The sequence below is a fragment of the Hyperolius riggenbachi genome, chromosome 3 (assembly GCF_040937935.1).
Source record: "Hyperolius riggenbachi isolate aHypRig1 chromosome 3, aHypRig1.pri, whole genome shotgun sequence".
NCBI lineage: Eukaryota > Metazoa > Chordata > Amphibia > Anura > Hyperoliidae > Hyperolius > Hyperolius riggenbachi.
Window position 1 is genome coordinate 80,866,875 of NC_090648.1, and position 22,569 is coordinate 80,889,443.

Genomic DNA, 22,569 nt, shown 5'->3' on the forward strand with positions numbered 1-22,569 from the left:
ATAGCTTCACACAAAGGGAACGTTAACTTATTAATAATTCAAAATAGGTTTGTCACAGCAAGACCAAAATTACATTTCCTGATACCTAGGAAACAGGTCTATAATTCACATGAATTATCCTTCTCTAGCTATCAGGAATCAATTGAGAAACCGCTTTATCCGGCATGCGTAGAGCAAATTCGTTAGACTAGGCGTGTATAGTCTCATTTAATACAGAGTCGCATGCTGCTTATGAATATGGTCTCGGATCTGCGATGCACCCATCTGGGGCGGAATTACACAAATTATTAATAATTGGTACATTCCTTGCTCCAAGTCTGTGGGTGGTAACCTGACTTGCCAGGAGGTAACCCTGCCTCCAACACACCTACTTTCCAGGTAGTGACCGCCCCAAAACTCTGGTCAGTAAAAAGCGTTTGCAAGGAACTCCACCCAGTTCTTCAATTTACATCGACTAGGGAAGTCCAGACATGTGCTCACGGAAGAACCGGGCGCATGTTGTGTACAAAGGACTTTTAAGCTGAATGCCTACGTTTAAACTGGACTATTTTCTTCATGATTCAAATGGACTGCTCAGCTAACTAAGTAAGAACTTTCTGTTTTATTCCTTTTATTTTTAAGCTCTGTGTTTTATATGTTAATAGGTGTATATAACTGTATGTAATGCATTTGTGTTATTAAACGTTTAAAAATCGTTTAGCGGTTATGACCTGTTGCTGAACATACACAATCGTACCTATTCTCCTGAACTCGCTACCCTGTGTTTAATAGAAGTATACATTTATAACCCGTATGCGAGAACCCGGCCCAGACATAACGATCTGGCCCAGATTCTTGCATACTGCTAGGGGTTACTAAAGTGTTCTCGAAGTCCTAGTAAAATTACAGTAGCGGGCTGTGTAACTCGCTTGGTGGCAGATCTTTGAATTGTATATGTGTGTGGAGTGATTCGGTTGGTATCAGAACGCTCCCTTCGCGAGTCAGTTCATCAAATTGCGAATGCGGGTTACCCTTCGTGATGAACAAATGACCGTGTAAGAGGATTTCTGACGCTGATCGATTTACCCCACCCGCAGACCGGCTCGCGGTCTGTGACAGCCCATACTTTGGATGGCTGCTAGCAATGCTTAAAGGACAACTCTGCTTTGACATTGTTCTGCACAGACAACTTTAACAGCAGACCCTGATCAATCATGCAGAGATAATGCTTTGAGGATTTTGCTCCTAGAAGGAGATAGAAGAACTTAGCCTGCCGTGCCCCACTCACAACAGACAGCTGCTCAGACAGAGGACCCTTTCCATACTGCTTGGCTTCACTCCTTGTCTTCACCCAGCAACTTTCCCGTTAACACTAACTACACTCGGTGCGGCTGCAACAACAACAGCTTAAGAAATGTGTGAATAACTCCGGGACTAGCATACAAAATGTGCCCTGATCCTATAGTGGCTAGTACTCTTTGTTGTGGCTGCAAGCAACCTGGTGTGAATACGGTTTACGGCAGGCTGCTTTCTGCACTCCTCTTGCAACCTTCTTCAAGCTTTTAGAACAGCATTGTGAATATCTGGACTCAGAGAGAGCAAATTCATGACATTTTTATAGAGATTATCTCTCAAAGAAGTTCTCGCTACAGAAGACGTTCAGTGGAATAGGGCACTTCAACGAGGCCCGGTCTCCTTGCGGCCGCAAGAAAAACTTGCTATACGTATGTTAGCAGTAGGGCCAGTGGCGCAATGGATAATGCGTCTGACTACGGATCAGAAGATTGTAGGTTCGACTCCTACCTGGCTCGATTGCCGTGATCGTATAGTGGTTAGTACTCTGCGTTGTGGCCGCAGCAACCCCGGTTCGAATCCGGGTCACGGCAGGCTCTTTACTTTCTTCCTCTGCAACTATTTCTTCAGGTTGCAACCAATCTAGTGACTTTCTAAAGCATCCAGGAACCTTCGGCTCTGCTTGCTTCACTTCTTCATTACAACATTTTGCCTTTCTCTGCTTTGTAGCATCTTCAAACATCTTCACAAACACCATCCTCACATGGCATCTTGGCCTCACCAGTTGCCAGTCCCTTGCTAAGCCTAGGCCAACTTTCACCACTTGCCTTCCCCAAGAAACCCGCACAAGAAAAAGACCTATGTTACACAGAGCACTTGAGCATCAATTCACCTTGGCGCCCATACTTTGGATGGCTGCTAGCAATGCTTAAAGGACAACTCTGCTTTGACATTGTTCTGCACAGACAACTTTAACAGCAGACCCTGATCAATCATGCAGAGATAATGCTTTGAGGATTTTGCTCCTAGAAGGAGATAGAAGAACTTAGCCTGCCGTGCCCCACTCACAACAGACAGCTGCTCAGACAGAGGACCCTTTCCATACTGCTTGGCTTCACTCCTTGTCTTCACCCAGCAACTTTCCCGTTAACACTAACTACACTCGGTGCGGCTGCAACAACAACAGCTTAAGAAATGTGTGAATAACTCCGGGACTAGCATACAAAATGTGCCCTGATCCTATAGTGGCTAGTACTCTTTGTTATGGCTGCAAGCAACCTGGTGTGAATACGGTTTACGGCAGGCTGCTTTCTGCACTCCTCTTGCAACCTTCTTCAAGCTTTTAGAACAGCATTGTGAATATCTGGACTCAGAGAGAGCAAATTCATGACATTTTTATAGAGATTATCTCTCAAAGAAGTTCTCGCTACAGAAGACGTTCAGTGGAATAGGGCACTTCAACGAGGCCCGGTCTCCTTGCGGCCGCAAGAAAAACTTGCTATACGTATGTCAGCAGTAGGGCCAGTGGCGCAATGGATAACGCGTCTGACTACGGATCAGAAGATTGTAGGTTCGACTCCTACCTGGCTCGATTGCCGTGATCGTATAGTGGTTAGTACTCTGCGTTGTGGCCGCAGCAACCCTGGTTCGAATCCGGGTCACGGCAGGCTCTTTACTTTCTTCCTCTGCAACTATTTCTTCAGGTTGCAACCAATCTAGTGACTTTCTAAAGCATCCAGGAACCTTCAGCTCTGCTTGCTTCACTTCTTCATTACAACATTTTGCCTTTCTCTGCTTTGTAGCATCTTCAAACATCTTCACAAACACCATCCTCACATGGCATCTTGGCCTCACCAGTTGCCAGTCCCTTGCTAAGCCTAGGCCAACTTTCACCACTTGCCTTCCCCAAGAAACCCGCACAAGAAAAAGACCTATGTTACACAGAGCACTTGAGCATCAATTCACCTTGGCGCCCATACTTTGGATGGCTGCTAGCAATGCTTAAAGGACAACTCTGCTTTGACATTGTTCTGCACAGACAACTTTAACAGCAGACCCTGATCAATCATGCAGAGATAATGCTTTGAGGATTTTGCTCCTAGAAGGAGATAGAAGAACTTAGCCTGTCGTGCCCCACTCACAACAGACAGCTGCTCAGACAGAGGACCCTTTCCATACTGCTTGGCTTCACTCCTTGTCTTCACCCAGCAACTTTCCCGTTAACACTAACTACACTCGGTGCGGCTGCAACAACAACAGCTTAAGAAATGTGTGAATAACTCCGGGACTAGCATACAAAATGTGCCCTGATCCTATAGTGGCTAGTACTCTTTGTTATGGCTGCAAGCAACCTGGTGTGAATACGGTTTACGGCAGGCTGCTTTCTGCACTCCTCTTGCAACCTTCTTCAAGCTTTTAGAACAGCATTGTGAATATCTGGACTCAGAGAGAGCAAATTCATGACATTTTTATAGAGATTATCTCTCAAAGAAGTTCTCGCTACAGAAGACGTTCAGTGGAATAGGGCACTTCAACGAGGCCCGGTCTCCTTGCGGCCGCAAGAAAAACTTGCTATACGTATGTCAGCAGTAGGGCCAGTGGCGCAATGGATAACGCGTCTGACTACGGATCAGAAGATTGTAGGTTCAACTCCTACCTGGCTCGATTAACATGCCGTGATCGTATAGTGGTTAGTACTCTGCGTTGTGGCCGCAGTAACCCCGGTTCGAATCTGGGTCACGGCAGGCTCTTTACTTTCTTCCTCTGCAACTATTTCTTCATGTTGCATCCAATCTAGTGACTTTCTAAAGCATCCAGGAACCTTCGGCTCTGCTTGCTTCACTTCTTCATTACAACATTTTGCCTTTCTCTGCTTTGTAGCATCTTCAAACATCTTCACAAACACCATCCTCACATGGCATCTTGGCCTCACCAGTTGCCAGTCCCTTGCTAAGCCTAGGCCAACTTTCACCACTTGCCTTCCCCAAGAAACCCGCACAAGAAAAAGACCTATGTTACACAGAGCACTTGAGCATCAATTCACCTTGGCGCCCATACTTTGGATGGCTGCTAGCAATGCTTAAAGGACAACTCTGCTTTGACATTGTTCTGCACAGACAACTTTAACAGCAGACCCTGATCAATCATGCAGAGATAATGCTTTGAGGATTTTGCTCCTAGAAGGAGATAGAAGAACTTAGCCTGCCGTGCCCCACTCACAACAGACAGCTGCTCAGACAGAGGACCCTTTCCATACTGCTTGGCTTCACTCCTTGTCTTCACCCAGCAACTTTCCCGTTAACACTAACTACACTCGGTGCGGCTGCAACAACAACAGCTTAAGAAATGTGTGAATAACTCCGGGACTAGCATACAAAATGTGCCCTGATCCTATAGTGGCTAGTACTCTTTGTTATGGCTGCAAGCAACCTGGTGTGAATACGGTTTACGGCAGGCTGCTTTCTGCACTCCTCTTGCAACCTTCTTCAAGCTTTTAGAACAGCATTGTGAATATCTGGACTCAGAGAGAGCAAATTCATGACATTTTTATAGAGATTATCTCTCAAAGAAGTTCTCGCTACAGAAGACGTTCAGTGGAATAGGGCACTTCAACGAGGCCCGGTCTCCTTGCGGCCGCAAGAAAAACTTGCTATACGTATGTCAGCAGTAGGGCCAGTGGCGCAATGGATAACGCGTCTGACTACGGATCAGAAGATTGTAGGTTCGACTCCTACCTGGCTCGATTAACATGCCGTGATCGTATAGTGGTTAGTACTCTGCGTTGTGGCCGCAGCAACCCCGGTTCGAATCCGGGTCACTGCAGGCTCTTTACTTTCTTCCTCTGCAACTATTTCTTCAGGTTGCAACCAATCTAGTGACTTTCTAAAGCATCCAGGAACCTTCGGCTCTGCTTGCTTCACTTCTTCATTACAACATTTTGCCTTTCTCTGCTTTGTAGCATCTTCAAACATCTTCACAAACACCATCCTCACATGGCATCTTGGCCTCACCAGTTGCCAGTCCCTTGCTAAGCCTAGGCCAACTTTCACCACTTGCCTTCCCCAAGAAACCCGCACAAGAAAAAGACCTATGTTACACAGAGCACTTGAGCATCAATTCACCTTGGCGCCCATACTTTGGATGGCTGCTAGCAATGCTTAAAGGACAACTCTGCTTTGACATTGTTCTGCACAGACAACTTTAACAGCAGACCCTGATCAATCATGCAGAGATAATGCTTTGAGGATTTTGCTCCTAGAAGGAGATAGAAGAACTTAGCCTGCCGTGCCCCACTCACAACAGACAGCTGCTCAGACAGAGGACCCTTTCCATACTGCTTGGCTTCACTCCTTGTCTTCACCCAGCAACTTTCCCGTTAACACTAACTACACTCGGTGCGGCTGCAACAACAACAGCTTAAGAAATGTGTGAATAACTCCGGGACTAGCATACAAAATGTGCCCTGATCCTATAGTGGCTAGTACTCTTTGTTATGGCTGCAAGCAACCTGGTGTGAATACGGTTTACGGCAGGCTGCTTTCTGCACTCCTCTTGCAACCTTCTTCAAGCTTTTAGAACAGCATTGTGAATATCTGGACTCAGAGAGAGCAAATTCATGACATTTTTATAGAGATTATCTCTCAAAGAAGTTCTCGCTACAGAAGACGTTCAGTGGAATAGGGCACTTCAACGAGGCCCGGTCTCCTTGCGGCCGCAAGAAAAACTTGCTATACGTATGTCAGCAGTAGGGCCAGTGGCGCAATGGATAACGCGTCTGACTACGGATCAGAAGATTGTAGGTTCAACTCCTACCTGGCTCGATTAACATGCCGTGATCGTATAGTGGTTAGTACTCTGCGTTGTGGCCGCAGTAACCCCGGTTCGAATCTGGGTCACGGCAGGCTCTTTACTTTCTTCCTCTGCAACTATTTCTTCATGTTGCATCCAATCTAGTGACTTTCTAAAGCATCCAGGAACCTTCGGCTCTGCTTGCTTCACTTCTTCATTACAACATTTTGCCTTTCTCTGCTTTGTAGCATCTTCAAACATCTTCACAAACACCATCCTCACATGGCATCTTGGCCTCACCAGTTGCCAGTCCCTTGCTAAGCCTAGGCCAACTTTCACCACTTGCCTTCCCCAAGAAACCCGCACAAGAAAAAGACCTATGTTACACAGAGCACTTGAGCATCAATTCACCTTGGCGCCCATACTTTGGATGGCTGCTAGCAATGCTTAAAGGACAACTCTGCTTTGACATTGTTCTGCACAGACAACTTTAACAGCAGACCCTGATCAATCATGCAGAGATAATGCTTTGAGGATTTTGCTCCTAGAAGGAGATAGAAGAACTTAGCCTGCCGTGCCCCACTCACAACAGACAGCTGCTCAGACAGAGGACCCTTTCCATACTGCTTGGCTTCACTCCTTGTCTTCACCCAGCAACTTTCCCGTTAACACTAACTACACTCGGTGCGGCTGCAACAACAACAGCTTAAGAAATGTGTGAATAACTCCGGGACTAGCATACAAAATGTGCCCTGATCCTATAGTGGCTAGTACTCTTTGTTATGGCTGCAAGCAACCTGGTGTGAATACGGTTTACGGCAGGCTGCTTTCTGCACTCCTCTTGCAACCTTCTTCAAGCTTTTAGAACAGCATTGTGAATATCTGGACTCAGAGAGAGCAAATTCATGACATTTTTATAGAGATTATCTCTCAAAGAAGTTCTCGCTACAGAAGACGTTCAGTGGAATAGGGCACTTCAACGAGGCCCGGTCTCCTTGCGGCCGCAAGAAAAACTTGCTATACGTATGTCAGCAGTAGGGCCAGTGGCGCAATGGATAACGCGTCTGACTACGGATCAGAAGATTGTAGGTTCGACTCCTACCTGGCTCGATTAACATGCCGTGATCGTATAGTGGTTAGTACTCTGCGTTGTGGCCGCAGCAACCCCGGTTCGAATCCGGGTCACTGCAGGCTCTTTACTTTCTTCCTCTGCAACTATTTCTTCAGGTTGCAACCAATCTAGTGACTTTCTAAAGCATCCAGGAACCTTCGGCTCTGCTTGCTTCACTTCTTCATTACAACATTTTGCCTTTCTCTGCTTTGTAGCATCTTCAAACATCTTCACAAACACCATCCTCACATGGCATCTTGGCCTCACCAGTTGCCAGTCCCTTGCTAAGCCTAGGCCAACTTTCACCACTTGCCTTCCCCAAGAAACCCGCACAAGAAAAAGACCTATGTTACACAGAGCACTTGAGCATCAATTCACCTTGGCGCCCATACTTTGGATGGCTGCTAGCAATGCTTAAAGGACAACTCTGCTTTGACATTGTTCTGCACAGACAACTTTAACAGCAGACCCTGATCAATCATGCAGAGATAATGCTTTGAGGATTTTGCTCCTAGAAGGAGATAGAAGAACTTAGCCTGCCGTGCCCCACTCACAACAGACAGCTGCTCAGACAGAGGACCCTTTCCATACTGCTTGGCTTCACTCCTTGTCTTCACCCAGCAACTTTCCCGTTAACACTAACTACACTCGGTGCGGCTGCAACAACAACAGCTTAAGAAATGTGTGAATAACTCCGGGACTAGCATACAAAATGTGCCCTGATCCTATAGTGGCTAGTACTCTTTGTTATGGCTGCAAGCAACCTGGTGTGAATACGGTTTACGGCAGGCTGCTTTCTGCACTCCTCTTGCAACCTTCTTCAAGCTTTTAGAACAGCATTGTGAATATCTGGACTCAGAGAGAGCAAATTCATGACATTTTTATAGAGATTATCTCTCAAAGAAGTTCTCGCTACAGAAGACGTTCAGTGGAATAGGGCACTTCAACGAGGCCCGGTCTCCTTGCGGCCGCAAGAAAAACTTGCTATACGTATGTCAGCAGTAGGGCCAGTGGCGCAATGGATAACGCGTCTGACTACGGATCAGAAGATTGTAGGTTCGACTCCTACCTGGCTCGATTAACATGCCGTGATCGTATAGTGGTTAGTACTCTGCGTTGTGGCCGCAGCAACCCCGGTTCGAATCCGGGTCACGGCAGGCTCTTTACTTTCTTCCTCTGCAACTATTTCTTCAGGTTGCAACCAATCTAGTGACTTTCTAAAGCATCCAGGAACCTTCGGCTCTGCTTGCTTCACTTCTTCATTACAACATTTTGCCTTTCTCTGCTTTGTAGCATCTTCAAACATCTTCACAAACACCATCCTCACATGGCATCTTGGCCTCACCAGTTGCCAGTCCCTTGCTAAGCCTAGGCCAACTTTCACCACTTGCCTTCCCCAAGAAACCCGCACAAGAAAAAGACCTATGTTACACAGAGCACTTGAGCATCAATTCACCTTGGCGCCCATACTTTGGATGGCTGCTAGCAATGCTTAAAGGACAACTCTGCTTTGACATTGTTCTGCACAGACAACTTTAACAGCAGACCCTGATCAATCATGCAGAGATAATGCTTTGAGGATTTTGCTCCTAGAAGGAGATAGAAGAACTTAGCCTGCCGTGCCCCACTCACAACAGACAGCTGCTCAGACAGAGGACCCTTTCCATACTGCTTGGCTTCACTCCTTGTCTTCACCCAGCAACTTTCCCCTGAACACTAACTACACTCGGTGCGGCTGCAACAACAACAGCTTAAGAAATGTGTGAATAACTCCGGGACTAGCATACAAAATGTGCCCTGATCCTATAGTGGCTAGTACTCTTTGTTATGGCTGCAAGCAACCTGGTGTGAATACGGTTTACGGCAGGCTGCTTTCTGCACTCCTCTTGCAACCTTCTTCAAGCTTTTAGAACAGCATTGTGAATATCTGGACTCAGAGAGAGCAAATTCATGACATTTTTATAGAGATTATCTCTCAAAGAAGTTCTCGCTACAGAAGACGTTCAGTAGAATAGGGCACTTCAACGAGGCCCGGTCTCCTTGCGGCCGCAAGAAAAACTTGCTATACGTATGTCAGCAGTAGGGCCAGTGGCGCAATGGATAACGCGTCTGACTATGGATCAGAAGATTGTAGGTTCGACTCCTACCTGGCTCGATTGCCGTGATCGTATAGTGGTTAGTACTCTGCGTTGTGGCCGCAGCAACCCCGGTTCGAATCCGGGTCACGGCAGGCTCTTTACTTTCTTCCTCTGCAACTATTTCTTCAGGTTGCAACCAATCTAGTGACTTTCTAAAGCATCCAGGAACCTTCGGCTCTGCTTGCTTCACTTCTTCATTACAGCATTTTGCCTTTCTCTGCTTTGTAGCATCTTCAAACATCTTCACAAACACCATCCTCACATGGCATCTTGGCCTCACCAGTTGCCAGTCCCTTGCTAAGCCTAGGCCAACTTTCACCACTTGCCTTCCCCAAGAAACCCGCACAAGAAAAAGACCTATGTTACACAGAGCACTTGAGCATCAATTCACCTTGGCGCCCATACTTTGGATGGCTGCTAGCAATGCTTAAAGGACAACTCTGCTTTGACATTGTTCTGCACAGACAACTTTAACAGCAGACCCTGATCAATCATGCAGAGATAATGCTTTGAGGATTTTGCTCCTAGAAGGAGATAGAAGAACTTAGCCTGCCGTGCCCCACTCACAACAGACAGCTGCTCAGACAGAGGACCCTTTCCATACTGCTTGGCTTCACTCCTTGTCTTCACCCAGCAACTTTCCCGTTAACACTAACTACACTCGGTGCGGCTGCAACAACAACAGCTTAAGAAATGTGTGAATAACTCCGGGACTAGCATACAAAATGTGCCCTGATCCTATAGTGGCTAGTACTCTTTGTTATGGCTGCAAGCAACCTGGTGTGAATACGGTTTACGGCAGGCTGCTTTCTGCACTCCTCTTGCAACCTTCTTCAAGCTTTTAGAACAGCATTGTGAATATCTGGACTCAGAGAGAGCAAATTCATGACATTTTTATAGAGATTATCTCTCAAAGAAGTTCTCGCTACAGAAGACGTTCAGTGGAATAGGGCACTTCAACGAGGCCCGGTCTCCTTGCGGCCGCAAGAAAAACTTGCTATACGTATGTCAGCAGTAGGGCCAGTGGCGCAATGGATAACGCGTCTGACTATGGATCAGAAGATTGTAGGTTCGACTCCTACCTGGCTCGATTGCCGTGATCGTATAGTGGTTAGTACTCTGCGTTGTGGCCGCAGCAACCCCGGTTCGAATCTGGGTCACGGCAGGCTCTTTACTTTCTTCCTCTGCAACTATTTCTTCAGGTTGCAACCAATCTAGTGACTTTCTAAAGCATCCAGGAACCTTCGGCTCTGCTTGCTTCACTTCTTCATTACAGCATTTTGCCTTTCTCTGCTTTGTAGCATCTTCAAACATCTTCACAAACACCATCCTCACATGGCATCTTGGCCTCACCAGTTGCCAGTCCCTTGCTAAGCCTAGGCCAACTTTCACCACTTGCCTTCCCCAAGAAACCCGCACAAGAAAAAGACCTATGTTACACAGAGCACTTGAGCATCAATTCACCTTGGCGCCCATACTTTGGATGGCTGCTAGCAATGCTTAAAGGACAACTCTGCTTTGACATTGTTCTGCACAGACAACTTTAACAGCAGACCCTGATCAATCATGCAGAGATAATGCTTTGAGGATTTTGCTCCTAGAAGGAGATAGAAGAACTTAGCCTGCCGTGCCCCACTCACAACAGACAGCTGCTCAGACAGAGGACCCTTTCCATACTGCTTGGCTTCACTCCTTGTCTTCACCCAGCAACTTTCCCGTTAACACTAACTACACTCGGTGCGGCTGCAACAACAACAGCTTAAGAAATGTGTGAATAACTCCGGGACTAGCATACAAAATGTGCCCTGATCCTATAGTGGCTAGTACTCTTTGTTATGGCTGCAAGCAACCTGGTGTGAATACGGTTTACGGCAGGCTGCTTTCTGCACTCCTCTTGCAACCTTCTTCAAGCTTTTAGAACAGCATTGTGAATATCTGGACTCAGAGAGAGCAAATTCATGACATTTTTATAGAGATTATCTCTCAAAGAAGTTCTCGCTACAGAAGACGTTCAGTGGAATAGGGCACTTCAACGAGGCCCGGTCTCCTTGCGGCCGCAAGAAAAACTTGCTATACGTATGTCAGCAGTAGGGGCAGTGGCGCAATGGATAACGCGTCTGACTATGGATCAGAAGATTGTAGGTTCGACTCCTACCTGGCTCGATTGCTGTGATCGTATAGTGGTTAGTACTCTGCGTTGTGGCCGCAGCAACCCCGGTTCGAATCCGGGTCACGGCAGGCTCTTTACTTTCTTCCTCTGCAACTATTTCTTCAGGTTGCAACCAATCTAGTGACTTTCTAAAGCATCCAGGAACCTTCGGCTCTGCTTGCTTCACTTCTTCATTACAACATTTTGCCTTTCTCTGCTTTGTAGCATCTTCAAACATCTTCACAAACACCATCCTCACATGGCATCTTGGCCTCACCAGTTGCCAGTCCCTTGCTAAGCCTAGGCCAACTTTCACCACTTGCCTTCCCCAAGAAACCCGCACAAGAAAAAGACCTATGTTACACAGAGCACTTGAGCATCAATTCACCTTGGCGCCCATACTTTGGATGGCTGCTAGCAATGCTTAAAGGACAACTCTGCTTTGACATTGTTCTGCACAGACAACTTTAACAGCAGACCCTGATCAATCATGCAGAGATAATGCTTTGAGGATTTTGCTCCTAGAAGGAGATAGAAGAACTTAGCCTGCCGTGCCCCACTCACAACAGACAGCTGCTCAGACAGAGGACCCTTTCCATACTGCTTGGCTTCACTCCTTGTCTTCACCCAGCAACTTTCCCGTTAACACTAACTACACTCGGTGCGGCTGCAACAACAACAGCTTAAGAAATGTGTGAATAACTCCGGGACTAGCATACAAAATGTGCCCTGATCCTATAGTGGCTAGTACTCTTTGTTATGGCTGCAAGCAACCTGGTGTGAATACGGTTTACGGCAGGCTGCTTTCTGCACTCCTCTTGCAACCTTCTTCAAGCTTTTAGAACAGCATTGTGAATATCTGGACTCAGAGAGAGCAAATTTATGACATTTTTATAGAGATTATCTCTCAAAGAAGTTCTCGCTACAGAAGACGTTCAGTGGAATAGGGCACTTCAACGAGGCCCGGTCTCCTTGAGGCCGCAAGAAAAACTTGCTATACGTATGTCAGCAGTAGGGCCAGTGGCGCAATGGATAACGCGTCTGACTATGGATCAGAAGATTGTAGGTTCGACTCCTACCTGGCTCGATTGCCGTGATCGTATAGTGGTTAGTACTCTGCGTTGTGGCCGCAGCAACCCCGGTTCGAATCCGGGTCACGGCAGGCTCTTTACTTTCTTCCTCTGCAACTATTTCTTCAGGTTGCAACCAATCTAGTGACTTTCTAAAGCATCCAGGAACCTTCGGCTCTGCTTGCTTCACTTCTTCATTACAACATTTTGCCTTTCTCTGCTTTGTAGCATCTTCAAACATCTTCACAAACACCATCCTCACATGGCATCTTGGCCTCACCAGTTGCCAGTCCCTTGCTAAGCCTAGGCCAACTTTCACCACTTGCCTTCCCCAAGAAACCCGCACAAGAAAAAGACCTATGTTACACAGAGCACTTGAGCATCAATTCACCTTGGCGCCCATACTTTGGATGGCTGCTAGCAATGCTTAAAGGACAACTCTGCTTTGACATTGTTCTGCACAGACAACTTTAACAGCAGACCCTGATCAATCATGCAGAGATAATGCTTTGAGGATTTTGCTCCTAGAAGGAGATAGAAGAACTTAGCCTGCCGTGCCCCACTCACAACAGACAGCTGCTCAGACAGAGGACCCTTTCCATACTGCTTGGCTTCACTCCTTGTCTTCACCCAGCAACTTTCCCGTTAACACTAACTACACTCGGTGCGGCTGCAACAACAACAGCTTAAGAAATGTGTGAATAACTCCGGGACTAGCATACAAAATGTGCCCTGATCCTATAGTGGCTAGTACTCTTTGTTATGGCTGCAAGCAACCTGGTGTGAATACGGTTTACGGCAGGCTGCTTTCTGCACTCCTCTTGCAACCTTCTTCAAGCTTTTAGAACAGCATTGTGAATATCTGGACTCAGAGAGAGCAAATTCATGACATTTTTATAGAGATTATCTCTCAAAGAAGTTCTCGCTACAGAAGACGTTCAGTGGAATAGGGCACTTCAACGAGGCCCGGTCTCCTTGCGGCCGCAAGAAAAACTTGCTATACGTATGTCAGCAGTAGGGCCAGTGGCGCAATGGATAACGCGTCTGACTACGGATCAGAAGATTGTAGGTTCGACTCCTACCTGGCTCGATTAACATGCCGTGATCGTATAGTGGTTAGTACTCTGCGTTGTGGCCGCAGCAACCCCGGTTCGAATCTGGGTCACGGCAGGCTCTTTACTTTCTTCCTCTGCAACTATTTCTTCAGGTTGCAACCAATCTAGTGACTTTCTAAAGCATCCAGGAACCTTCGGCTCTGCTTGCTTCACTTCTTCATTACAACATTTTGCCTTTCTCTGCTTTGTAGCATCTTCAAACATCTTCACAAACACCATCCTCACATGGCATCTTGGCCTCACCAGTTGCCAGTCCCTTGCTAAGCCTAGGCCAACTTTCACCACTTGCCTTCCCCAAGAAACCCGCACAAGAAAAAGACCTATGTTACACAGAGCACTTGAGCATCAATTCACCTTGGCGCCCATACTTTGGATGGCTGCTAGCAATGCTTAAAGGACAACTCTGCTTTGACATTGTTCTGCACAGACAACTTTAACAGCAGACCCTGATCAATCATGCAGAGATAATGCTTTGAGGATTTTGCTCCTAGAAGGAGATAGAAGAACTTAGCCTGCCGTGCCCCACTCACAACAGACAGCTGCTCAGACAGAGGACCCTTTCCATACTGCTTGGCTTCACTCCTTGTCTTCACCCAGCAACTTTCCCGTTAACACTAACTACACTCGGTGCGGCTGCAACAACAACAGCTTAAGAAATGTGTGAATAACTCCGGGACTAGCATACAAAATGTGCCCTGATCCCATAGTGGCTAGTACTCTTTGTTATGGCTGCAAGCAACCTGGTGTGAATACGGTTTACGGCAGGCTGCTTTCTGCACTCCTCTTGCAACCTTCTTCAAGCTTTTAGAACAGCATTGTGAATATCTGGACTCAGAGAGAGCAAATTCATGACATTTTTATAGAGATTATCTCTCAAAGAAGTTCTCGCTACAGAAGACGTTCAGTGGAATAGGGCACTTCAACGAGGCCCGGTCTCCTTGCGGCCGCAAGAAAAACTTGCTATACGTATGTCAGCAGTAGGGCCAGTGGCGCAATGGATAACGCGTCTGACTACGGATCAGAAGATTGTAGGTTCGACTCTTACCTGGCTCGATTAACATGCCGTGATCGTATAGTGGTTAGTACTCTGCGTTGTGGCCGCAGCAACCCCGGTTCGAATCCGGGTCACGGTAGGCTCTTTACTTTCTTCCTCTGCAACTATTTCTTCAGGTTGCAACCAATCTAGTGACTTTCTAAAGCATCCAGGAACCTTCGGCTCTGCTTGCTTCACTTCTTCATTACAACATTTTGCCTTTCTCTGCTTTGTAGCATCTTCAAACATCTTCACAAACACCATCCTCACATGGCATCTTGGCCTCACCAGTTGCCAGTCCCTTGCTAAGCCTAGGCCAACTTTCACCACTTGCCTTCCCCAAGAAACCCGCACAAGAAAAAGACCTATGTTACACAGAGCACTTGAGCATCAATTCACCTTGGCGCCCATACTTTGGATGGCTGCTAGCAATGCTTAAAGGACAACTCTGCTTTGACATTGTTCTGCACAGACAACTTTAACAGCAGACCCTGATCAATCATGCAGAGATAATGCTTTGAGGATTTTGCTCCTAGAAGGAGATAGAAGAACTTAGCCTGCCGTGCCCCACTCACAACAGACAGCTGCTCAGACAGAGGACCCTTTCCATACTGCTTGGCTTCACTCCTTGTCTTCACCCAGCAACTTTCCCGTTAACACTAACTACACTCGGTGCGGCTGCAACAACAACAGCTTAAGAAATGTGTGAATAACTCCGGGACTAGCATACAAAATGTGCCCTGATCCTATAGTGGCTAGTACTCTTTGTTATGGCTGCAAGCAACCTGGTGTGAATACGGTTTACGGCAGGCTGCTTTCTGCACTCCTCTTGCAACCTTCTTCAAGCTTTTAGAACAGCATTGTGAATATCTGGACTCAGAGAGAGCAAATTCATGACATTTTTATAGAGATTATCTCTCAAAGAAGTTCTCGCTACAGAAGACGTTCAGTGGAATAGGGCACTTCAACGAGGCCCGGTCTCCTTGCGGCCGCAAGAAAAACTTGCTATACGTATGTCAGCAGTAGGGCCAGTGGCGCAATGGATAACGCGTCTGACTACGGATCAGAAGATTGTAGGTTCGACTCCTACCTGGCTCGTTTAACGTGCCGTGATCGTATAGTGGTTAGTACTCTGCGTTGTGGCTGCAGCAAAACGGGTTAAAATCCGGGTCACGGCAGGCTCTTTACTTTCTTCCTCTGCAACTATTTCTTCAGGTTGCAACCAATCTAGTGACTTTCGAATGCATCCAGGAACCTTAGGCTCTGCTTGCTTCACTTCTTCATTACAACATTTTGCCTTTCTCTGCTTTGTAGCATCTTCAAACATCTTCACAAACACCATCCTCACATGGCATCTTGGCCTCACCAGTTGCCAGTCCCTTGCTAAGCCTAGGCCAACTTTCACCACTTGCCTTCCCCAAGAAACCTGCACAAGAAAAAGACCTACTGTTACACAGAGCACTTGAGCATCAATTCACCTTGGCGCCCATACTTTGGATGGCTTCTAGCAATGCTTAAAGGACAACTCTGCTTTGACATTGTTCTGCACAGACAACTTTAACAGCAGACCCTGATCAATCATGCAGAGATAATGCTTTGAGGATTTTGCTCCTAGAAGGAGATAGAAGAACTTAGCCTGCCGTGCCCCACTCACAACAGACAGCTGCTCAGACAGAGGACCCTTTCCATACTGCTTGGCTTCACTCCTTGTCTTCACCCAGCAACTTTCCCGTTAACACTAACTACACTCGGTGCGGCTGCAACAACAACAGCTTAAGAAATGTGTGAATAACTCCGGGACTAGCATACAAAATGTGCCCTGATCCTATAGTGGCTAGTACTCTTTGTTATGGCTGCAAGCAACCTGGTGTGAATACGGTTTACGGCAGGCTGCTTTCTGCACTCCTCTTGCAACCTTCTTCAAGCTTTTAGAACAGCATTGTGAATATCTGGACTCAGAGAGAGCAAATTCATGACATTTTTATAGAGATTATCTCTCAAAGAAGTTCTCGCTACAGAAGACGTTCAGTGGAATAGGGCACTTCAACGAGGCCCGGTCTCCTTGCGGCCGCAAGAAAAACTTGCTATACGTATGTCAGCAGTAGGGCCAGTGGCGCAATGGATAACGCGTCTGACTACGGATCAGAAGATTGTAGGTTTGACTCCTACCTGGCTCGATTGCCGTGATCGTATAGTGGTTAGTACTCTGCGTTGTGGCCGCAGCAACCCCGGTTCGAATCCGGGTCACGGCAGGCTCTTTACTTTCTTCCTCTGCAACTATTTCTTCAGGTTGCAACCAATCTAGTGACTTTCTAAAGCATCCAGGAACCTTCGGCTCTGCTTGCTTCACTTCTTCATTACAACATTTTGCCTTTCTCTGCTTTGTAGCATCTTCAAACATCTTCACAAACACCATCCTCACATGGCATCTTGGCCTCACCAGTTGCCAGTCCCTTGCTAAGCCTAGGCCAACTTTCACCACTTGCCTTCCCCAAGAAACCCGCACAAGAAAAAGACCTATGTTACACAGAGCACTTGAGCATCAATTCACCTTGGCGCCCATACTTTGGATGGCTGCTAGCAATGCTTAAAGGACAACTCTGCTTTGACATTGTTCTGCACAGACAACTTTAACAGCAGACCCTGATCAATCATGCAGAGATAATGCTTTGAGGATTTTGCTCCTAGAAGGAGATAGAAGAACTTAGCCTGCCGTGCCCCACTCACAACAGACAGCTGCTCAGACAGAGGACCCTTTCCATACTGCTTGGCTTCACTCCTTGTCTTCACCCAGCAACTTTCCCGTTAACACTAACTACACTCGGTGTGGCTGCAACAACAACAGCTTAAGAAATGTGTGAATAACTCCGGGACTAGCATACAAAATGTGCCCTGATCCTATAGTGGCTAGTACTCTTTGTTATGGCTGCAAGCCACCTGGTGTGAATATGGTTTACGGCAGGCTGCTTTCTGCACTCCTCTTGCAACCTTCTTCAAGCTTTTAGAACAGCATTGTGAATATCTGGACTCAGAGAGAGCAAATTCATGACATTTTTATAGAGATTATCTCTCAAAGAAGTTCTCGCTACAGAAGACGTTCAGTGGAATAGGGCACTTCAACGAGGCCCGGTCTCCTTGCGGCCGCAAGAAAATCTTGCTATACCTATGTCAGCAGTAGGGCCAGTGGCGCAATGGATAACGCGTCTGACTACGGATCAGAAGATTGTAGGTTCGACTCCTACCTGGCTCGATTAACATGCCGTGATCGTATAGTGGTTAGTACTCTGTGTTGTGGCCGCAGCAACCCCGGTTTCGAATCCGGGTCACGGCAGGCTCTTTACTTTCTTCCTCTGCAACTATTTCTTCAGGTTGCAACCAATCTAGTGACTTTCTAAAGCATCCAGGAACCTTCGGCTCTGCTTGCTTCACTTCTTCATCACAACATTTTGCCTTTCTCTGCTTTGTAGCATCTTCAAACATCTTCACAAACACCATCCTCACATGGCATCTTGGCCTCACCAGTTGCCAGTCCCTTGCTAAGCCTAGGCCAACTTTCACCACTTGCCTTCCCCAAGAAACCCGCACAAGAAAAAGACCTATGTTACACAGAGCACTTGAGCATCAATTCACCTTGGCGCCCATACTTTGGATGGCTGCTAGCAATGCTTAAAGGACAACTCTGCTTTGACATTGTTCTGCACAGACAACTTTCACAGCAGACCCTGATCAATCATGCAGAGATAATGCTTTGAGGATTTTGCTCCTAGAAGGAGATAGAAGAACTTAGCCTGCCGTGCCCCACTCACAACAGACAGCTGCTCAGACAGAGGACCCTTTCCATACTGCTTGGCTTCACTCCTTGTCTTCACCCAGCAACTTTCCCGTTAACACTAACTACACTCGGTGCGGCTGCAACAACAACAGCTTAAGAAATGTGTGAATAACTCCGGGACTAGCATACAAAATGTGCCCTGATCCTATAGTGGCTAGTACTCTTTGTTATGGCTGCAAGCAACCTGGTGTGAATACGGTTTACGGCAGGCTGCTTTCTGCACTCCTCTTGCAACCTTCTTCAAGCTTTTAGAACAGCATTGTGAATATCTGGACTCAGAGAGAGCAAATTCATGACATTTTTATAGAGATTATCTCTCAAAGAAGTTCTCGCTACAGAAGACGTTCAGTGGAATAGGGCACTTCAACGAGGCCCGGTCTCCTTGCGGCCGCAAGAAAAACTTGCTATACGTATTTCAGCAGTAGGGCCAGTGGCGCAATGGATAACGCGTCTGACTACGGATCAGAAGATTGTAGGTTCGACTCCTACCTGGCTCGATTAACATGCCGTGATCGTATAGTGGTTAGTACTCTGCGTTGTGGCCGCAGCAACCCCAGTTCGAATCCGGGTCACGGCAGGCTCTTTACTTTCTTCCTCTGCAACTATTTCTTCAGGTTGCAACCAATCTAGTGACTTTCTAAAGCATCCAGGAACCTTCGGCTCTGCTTGCTTCACTTCTTCATTACAACATTTTGCCTTTCTCTGCTTTGTAGCATCTTCAAACATCTTCACAAACACCATCCTCACATGGCATCTTGGCCTCACCAGTTGCCAGTCCCTTGCTAAGCCTAGGCCAACTTTCACCACTTGCCTTCCCCAAGAAACCCGCACAAGAAAAAGACCTATGTTACACAGAGCACTTGAGCATCAATTCACCTTGGCGCCCATACTTTGGATGGCTGCTAGCAATGCTTAAAGGACAACTCTGCTTTGACATTGTTCTGCACAGACAACTTTAACAGCAGACCCTGATCAATCATGCAGAGATAATGCTTTGAGGATTTTGCTCCTAGAAGGAGATAGAAGAACTTAGCCTGCCGTGCCCCACTCACAACAGACAGCTGCTCAGACAGAGGACCCTTTCCATACTGCTTGGCTTCACTCCTTGTCTTCACCCAGCAACTTTCCCGTTAACACTAACTACACTCGGTGCGGCTGCAACAACAACAGCTTAAGAAATGTGTGAATAACTCCGGGACTAGCATACAAAATGTGCCCTGATCCTATAGTGGCTAGTACTCTTTGTTATGGCTGCAAGCCACCTGGTGTGAATATGGTTTACGGCAGGCTGCTTTCTGCACTCCTCTTGCAACCTTCTTCAAGCTTTTAGAACAGCATTGTGAATATCTGGACTCAGAGAGAGCAAATTCATGACATTTTTATAGAGATTATCTCTCAAAGAAGTTCTCGCTACAGAAGACGTTCAGTGGAATAGGGCACTTCAACGAGGCCCGGTCTCCTTGCGGCCGCAAGAAAAACTTGCTATACCTATGTCAGCAGTAGGGCCAGTGGCGCAATGGATAACGCGTCTGACTATGGATCAGAAGATTGTAGGTTCGACTCCTACCTGGCTCGATTGCCGTGATCGTATAGTGGTTAGTACTCTGCGTTGTGGCCGCAGCAACCCCGGTTCGAATCCGGGTCACGGCAGGCTCTTTACTTTCTTCCTCTGCAACTATTTCTTCAGGTTGCAACCAATCTAGTGACTTTCTAAAGCATCCAGGAACCTTCGGCTCTGCTTGCTTCACTTCTTCATTACAACATTTTGCCTTTCTCTGCTTTGTAGCATCTTCAAACATCTTCACAAACACCATCCTCACATGGCATCTTGGCCTCACCAGTTGCCAGTCCCTTGCTAAGCCTAGGCCAACTTTCACCACTTGCCTTCCCCAAGAAACCCGCACAAGAAAAAGACCTATGTTACACAGAGCACTTGAGCATCAATTCACCTTGGCGCCCATACTTTGGATGGCTGCTAGCAATGCTTAAAGGACAACTCTGCTTTGACATTGTTCAGCACAGACAACTTTAACAGCAGACCCTGATCAATCATGCAGAGATAATGCTTTGAGGATTTTGCTCCTAGAAGGAGATAGAAGAACTTAGCCTGCCGTGCCCCACTCACAACAGACAGCTGCTCAGACAGAGGACCCTTTCCATACTGCTTGGCTTCACTCCTTGTCTTCACCCAGCAACTTTCCCGTTAACACTAACTACACTCGGTGCGGCTGCTACAACAACAGCTTAAGAAATGTGTGAATAACTCCGGGACTAGCATACAAAATGTGCCCTGATCCTATAGTGGCTAGTACTCTTTGTTATGGCTGCAAGCAACCTGGTGTGAATACGGTTTACGGCAGGCTGCTTTCTGCACTCCTCTTGCAACCTTCTTCAAGCTTTTAGAACAGCATTGTGAATATCTGGACTCAGAGAGAGCAAATTCATGACATTTTTATAGAGATTATCTCTCAAAGAAGTTCTCGCTACAGAAGACGTTCAGTGGAATAGGGCACTTCAACGAGGCCCGGTCTCCTTGCGGCCGCAAGAAAAACTTGCTATACGTATGTCAGCAGTAGGGCCAGTGGCGCAATGGATAACGCGTCTGACTACGGATCAGAAGATTGTAGGTTCGACTCCTACCTGGCTCGATTAACATGCCGTGATCGTATAGTGGTTAGTACTCTGCGTTGTGGCCGCAGCAACCCCGGTTCGAATCCGGGTCACGGCAGGCTCTTTACTTTCTTCCTCTGCAACTATTTCTTCAGGTTGCAACCAATCTAGTGACTTTCTAAAGCATCCAGGAACCTTCGGCTCTGCTTGCTTCACTTCTTCATTACAACATTTTGCCTTTCTCTGCTTTGTAGCATCTTCAAACATCTTCACAAACACCATCCTCACATGGCATCTTGGCCTCACCAGTTGCCAGTCCCTTGCTAAGCCTAGGCCAACTTTCACCACTTGCCTTCCCCAAGAAACCCGCACAAGAAAAAGACCTATGTTACACAGAGCACTTGAGCATCAATTCACCTTGGCGCCCATACTTTGGATGGCTGCTAGCAATGCTTAAAGGACAACTCTGCTTTGACATTGTTCTGCACAGACAACTTTAACAGCAGACCCTGATCAATCATGCAGAGATAATGCTTTGAGGATTTTGCTCCTAGAAGGAGATAGAAGAACTTAGCCTGCCGTGCCCCACTCACAACAGACAGCTGCTCAGACAGAGGACCCTTTCCATACTGCTTGGCTTCACTCCTTGTCTTCACCCAGCAACTTTCCCGTTAACACTAACTACACTCGGTGCGGCTGCAACAACAACAGCTTAAGAAATGTGTGAATAACTCCGGGACTAGCATACAAAATGTGCCCTGATCCTATAGTGGCTAGTACTCTTTGTTATGGCTGCAAGCAACCTGGTGTGAATACGGTTTACGGCAGGCTGCTTTCTGCACTCCTCTTGCAACCTTCTTCAAGCTTTTAGAACAGCATTGTGAATATCTGGACTCAGAGAGAGCAAATTCATGACATTTTTATAGAGATTATCTCTCAAAGAAGTTCTCGCTACAGAAGACGTTCAGTGGAATAGGGCACTTCAACGAGGCCCGGTCTCCTTGCGGCCGCAAGAAAAACTTGCTATACGTATGTCAGCAGTAGGGCCAGTGGCGCAATGGATAACGCGTCTGACTACGGATCAGAAGATTGTAGGTTCAACTCCTACCTGGCTCGATTAACATGCCGTGATCGTATAGTGGTTAGTACTCTGTGTTGTGGCCGCAGCAACCCCGGTTTGAATCCGGGTCACGGCAGGCTCTTTACTTTCTTCCTCTGCAACTATTTCTTCAGGTTGCAACCAATCTAGTGACTTTCTAAAGCATCCAGGAACCTTCGGCTCTGCTTGCTTCACTTCTTCATCACAACATTTTGCCTTTCTCTGCTTTGTAGCATCTTCAAACATCTTCACAAACACCATCCTCACATGGCATCTTGGCCTCACCAGTTGCCAGTCCCTTGCTAAGCCTAGGCCAACTTTCACCACTTGCCTTCCCCAAGAAACCCGCACA

General features: G+C 46.9%; 32 non-coding genes across 32 annotated transcripts; all 32 read left to right on the plus strand.

Moving 5' to 3' along the window:
• Positions 1–1,717: 1,717 nt before the first annotated feature.
• Positions 1,718–1,790, plus strand: TRNAR-ACG (transfer RNA arginine (anticodon ACG)). Its single transcript has one exon. It is a non-coding gene; the product is annotated as a tRNA-Arg (tRNA).
• A 3-nt stretch (positions 1,791–1,793) lies between these two features.
• On the plus strand, positions 1,794–1,865 carry TRNAH-GUG (transfer RNA histidin (anticodon GUG)). Its single transcript has one exon. It is a non-coding gene; the product is annotated as a tRNA-His (tRNA).
• Positions 1,866–2,790: 925 nt separating this feature from the next.
• On the plus strand, positions 2,791–2,863 carry TRNAR-ACG (transfer RNA arginine (anticodon ACG)). The gene has a single exon. It is a non-coding gene; the product is annotated as a tRNA-Arg (tRNA).
• A 3-nt stretch (positions 2,864–2,866) lies between these two features.
• On the plus strand, positions 2,867–2,938 carry TRNAH-GUG (transfer RNA histidin (anticodon GUG)). Its single transcript has one exon. It is a non-coding gene; the product is annotated as a tRNA-His (tRNA).
• Positions 2,939–3,863: 925 nt separating this feature from the next.
• Positions 3,864–3,936, plus strand: TRNAR-ACG (transfer RNA arginine (anticodon ACG)). The gene has a single exon. It is a non-coding gene; the product is annotated as a tRNA-Arg (tRNA).
• Positions 3,937–3,944: 8 nt separating this feature from the next.
• Positions 3,945–4,016, plus strand: TRNAH-GUG (transfer RNA histidin (anticodon GUG)). Its single transcript has one exon. It is a non-coding gene; the product is annotated as a tRNA-His (tRNA).
• Positions 4,017–4,941: 925 nt separating this feature from the next.
• TRNAR-ACG (transfer RNA arginine (anticodon ACG)) lies at positions 4,942–5,014 on the plus strand. Its single transcript has one exon. It is a non-coding gene; the product is annotated as a tRNA-Arg (tRNA).
• A 1,005-nt stretch (positions 5,015–6,019) lies between these two features.
• On the plus strand, positions 6,020–6,092 carry TRNAR-ACG (transfer RNA arginine (anticodon ACG)). Its single transcript has one exon. It is a non-coding gene; the product is annotated as a tRNA-Arg (tRNA).
• An 8-nt stretch (positions 6,093–6,100) lies between these two features.
• Positions 6,101–6,172, plus strand: TRNAH-GUG (transfer RNA histidin (anticodon GUG)). The gene has a single exon. It is a non-coding gene; the product is annotated as a tRNA-His (tRNA).
• Positions 6,173–7,097: 925 nt separating this feature from the next.
• Positions 7,098–7,170, plus strand: TRNAR-ACG (transfer RNA arginine (anticodon ACG)). The gene has a single exon. It is a non-coding gene; the product is annotated as a tRNA-Arg (tRNA).
• A 1,005-nt stretch (positions 7,171–8,175) lies between these two features.
• On the plus strand, positions 8,176–8,248 carry TRNAR-ACG (transfer RNA arginine (anticodon ACG)). The gene has a single exon. It is a non-coding gene; the product is annotated as a tRNA-Arg (tRNA).
• An 8-nt stretch (positions 8,249–8,256) lies between these two features.
• TRNAH-GUG (transfer RNA histidin (anticodon GUG)) lies at positions 8,257–8,328 on the plus strand. The gene has a single exon. It is a non-coding gene; the product is annotated as a tRNA-His (tRNA).
• A 925-nt stretch (positions 8,329–9,253) lies between these two features.
• Positions 9,254–9,326, plus strand: TRNAH-AUG (transfer RNA histidin (anticodon AUG)). Its single transcript has one exon. It is a non-coding gene; the product is annotated as a tRNA-His (tRNA).
• Positions 9,327–9,329: 3 nt separating this feature from the next.
• TRNAH-GUG (transfer RNA histidin (anticodon GUG)) lies at positions 9,330–9,401 on the plus strand. Its single transcript has one exon. It is a non-coding gene; the product is annotated as a tRNA-His (tRNA).
• A 925-nt stretch (positions 9,402–10,326) lies between these two features.
• TRNAH-AUG (transfer RNA histidin (anticodon AUG)) lies at positions 10,327–10,399 on the plus strand. Its single transcript has one exon. It is a non-coding gene; the product is annotated as a tRNA-His (tRNA).
• Positions 10,400–11,399: 1,000 nt separating this feature from the next.
• On the plus strand, positions 11,400–11,472 carry TRNAH-AUG (transfer RNA histidin (anticodon AUG)). The gene has a single exon. It is a non-coding gene; the product is annotated as a tRNA-His (tRNA).
• A 3-nt stretch (positions 11,473–11,475) lies between these two features.
• TRNAH-GUG (transfer RNA histidin (anticodon GUG)) lies at positions 11,476–11,547 on the plus strand. Its single transcript has one exon. It is a non-coding gene; the product is annotated as a tRNA-His (tRNA).
• A 925-nt stretch (positions 11,548–12,472) lies between these two features.
• TRNAH-AUG (transfer RNA histidin (anticodon AUG)) lies at positions 12,473–12,545 on the plus strand. The gene has a single exon. It is a non-coding gene; the product is annotated as a tRNA-His (tRNA).
• Positions 12,546–12,548: 3 nt separating this feature from the next.
• Positions 12,549–12,620, plus strand: TRNAH-GUG (transfer RNA histidin (anticodon GUG)). The gene has a single exon. It is a non-coding gene; the product is annotated as a tRNA-His (tRNA).
• Positions 12,621–13,545: 925 nt separating this feature from the next.
• TRNAR-ACG (transfer RNA arginine (anticodon ACG)) lies at positions 13,546–13,618 on the plus strand. The gene has a single exon. It is a non-coding gene; the product is annotated as a tRNA-Arg (tRNA).
• A 1,005-nt stretch (positions 13,619–14,623) lies between these two features.
• Positions 14,624–14,696, plus strand: TRNAR-ACG (transfer RNA arginine (anticodon ACG)). Its single transcript has one exon. It is a non-coding gene; the product is annotated as a tRNA-Arg (tRNA).
• Positions 14,697–14,704: 8 nt separating this feature from the next.
• TRNAH-GUG (transfer RNA histidin (anticodon GUG)) lies at positions 14,705–14,776 on the plus strand. Its single transcript has one exon. It is a non-coding gene; the product is annotated as a tRNA-His (tRNA).
• Positions 14,777–15,701: 925 nt separating this feature from the next.
• On the plus strand, positions 15,702–15,774 carry TRNAR-ACG (transfer RNA arginine (anticodon ACG)). Its single transcript has one exon. It is a non-coding gene; the product is annotated as a tRNA-Arg (tRNA).
• A 1,006-nt stretch (positions 15,775–16,780) lies between these two features.
• On the plus strand, positions 16,781–16,853 carry TRNAR-ACG (transfer RNA arginine (anticodon ACG)). The gene has a single exon. It is a non-coding gene; the product is annotated as a tRNA-Arg (tRNA).
• A 3-nt stretch (positions 16,854–16,856) lies between these two features.
• TRNAH-GUG (transfer RNA histidin (anticodon GUG)) lies at positions 16,857–16,928 on the plus strand. The gene has a single exon. It is a non-coding gene; the product is annotated as a tRNA-His (tRNA).
• Positions 16,929–17,853: 925 nt separating this feature from the next.
• TRNAR-ACG (transfer RNA arginine (anticodon ACG)) lies at positions 17,854–17,926 on the plus strand. Its single transcript has one exon. It is a non-coding gene; the product is annotated as a tRNA-Arg (tRNA).
• Positions 17,927–18,932: 1,006 nt separating this feature from the next.
• TRNAR-ACG (transfer RNA arginine (anticodon ACG)) lies at positions 18,933–19,005 on the plus strand. Its single transcript has one exon. It is a non-coding gene; the product is annotated as a tRNA-Arg (tRNA).
• Positions 19,006–20,010: 1,005 nt separating this feature from the next.
• TRNAH-AUG (transfer RNA histidin (anticodon AUG)) lies at positions 20,011–20,083 on the plus strand. The gene has a single exon. It is a non-coding gene; the product is annotated as a tRNA-His (tRNA).
• Positions 20,084–20,086: 3 nt separating this feature from the next.
• Positions 20,087–20,158, plus strand: TRNAH-GUG (transfer RNA histidin (anticodon GUG)). Its single transcript has one exon. It is a non-coding gene; the product is annotated as a tRNA-His (tRNA).
• Positions 20,159–21,083: 925 nt separating this feature from the next.
• On the plus strand, positions 21,084–21,156 carry TRNAR-ACG (transfer RNA arginine (anticodon ACG)). The gene has a single exon. It is a non-coding gene; the product is annotated as a tRNA-Arg (tRNA).
• An 8-nt stretch (positions 21,157–21,164) lies between these two features.
• Positions 21,165–21,236, plus strand: TRNAH-GUG (transfer RNA histidin (anticodon GUG)). The gene has a single exon. It is a non-coding gene; the product is annotated as a tRNA-His (tRNA).
• Positions 21,237–22,161: 925 nt separating this feature from the next.
• TRNAR-ACG (transfer RNA arginine (anticodon ACG)) lies at positions 22,162–22,234 on the plus strand. The gene has a single exon. It is a non-coding gene; the product is annotated as a tRNA-Arg (tRNA).
• Positions 22,235–22,569: the final 335 nt, after the last annotated feature.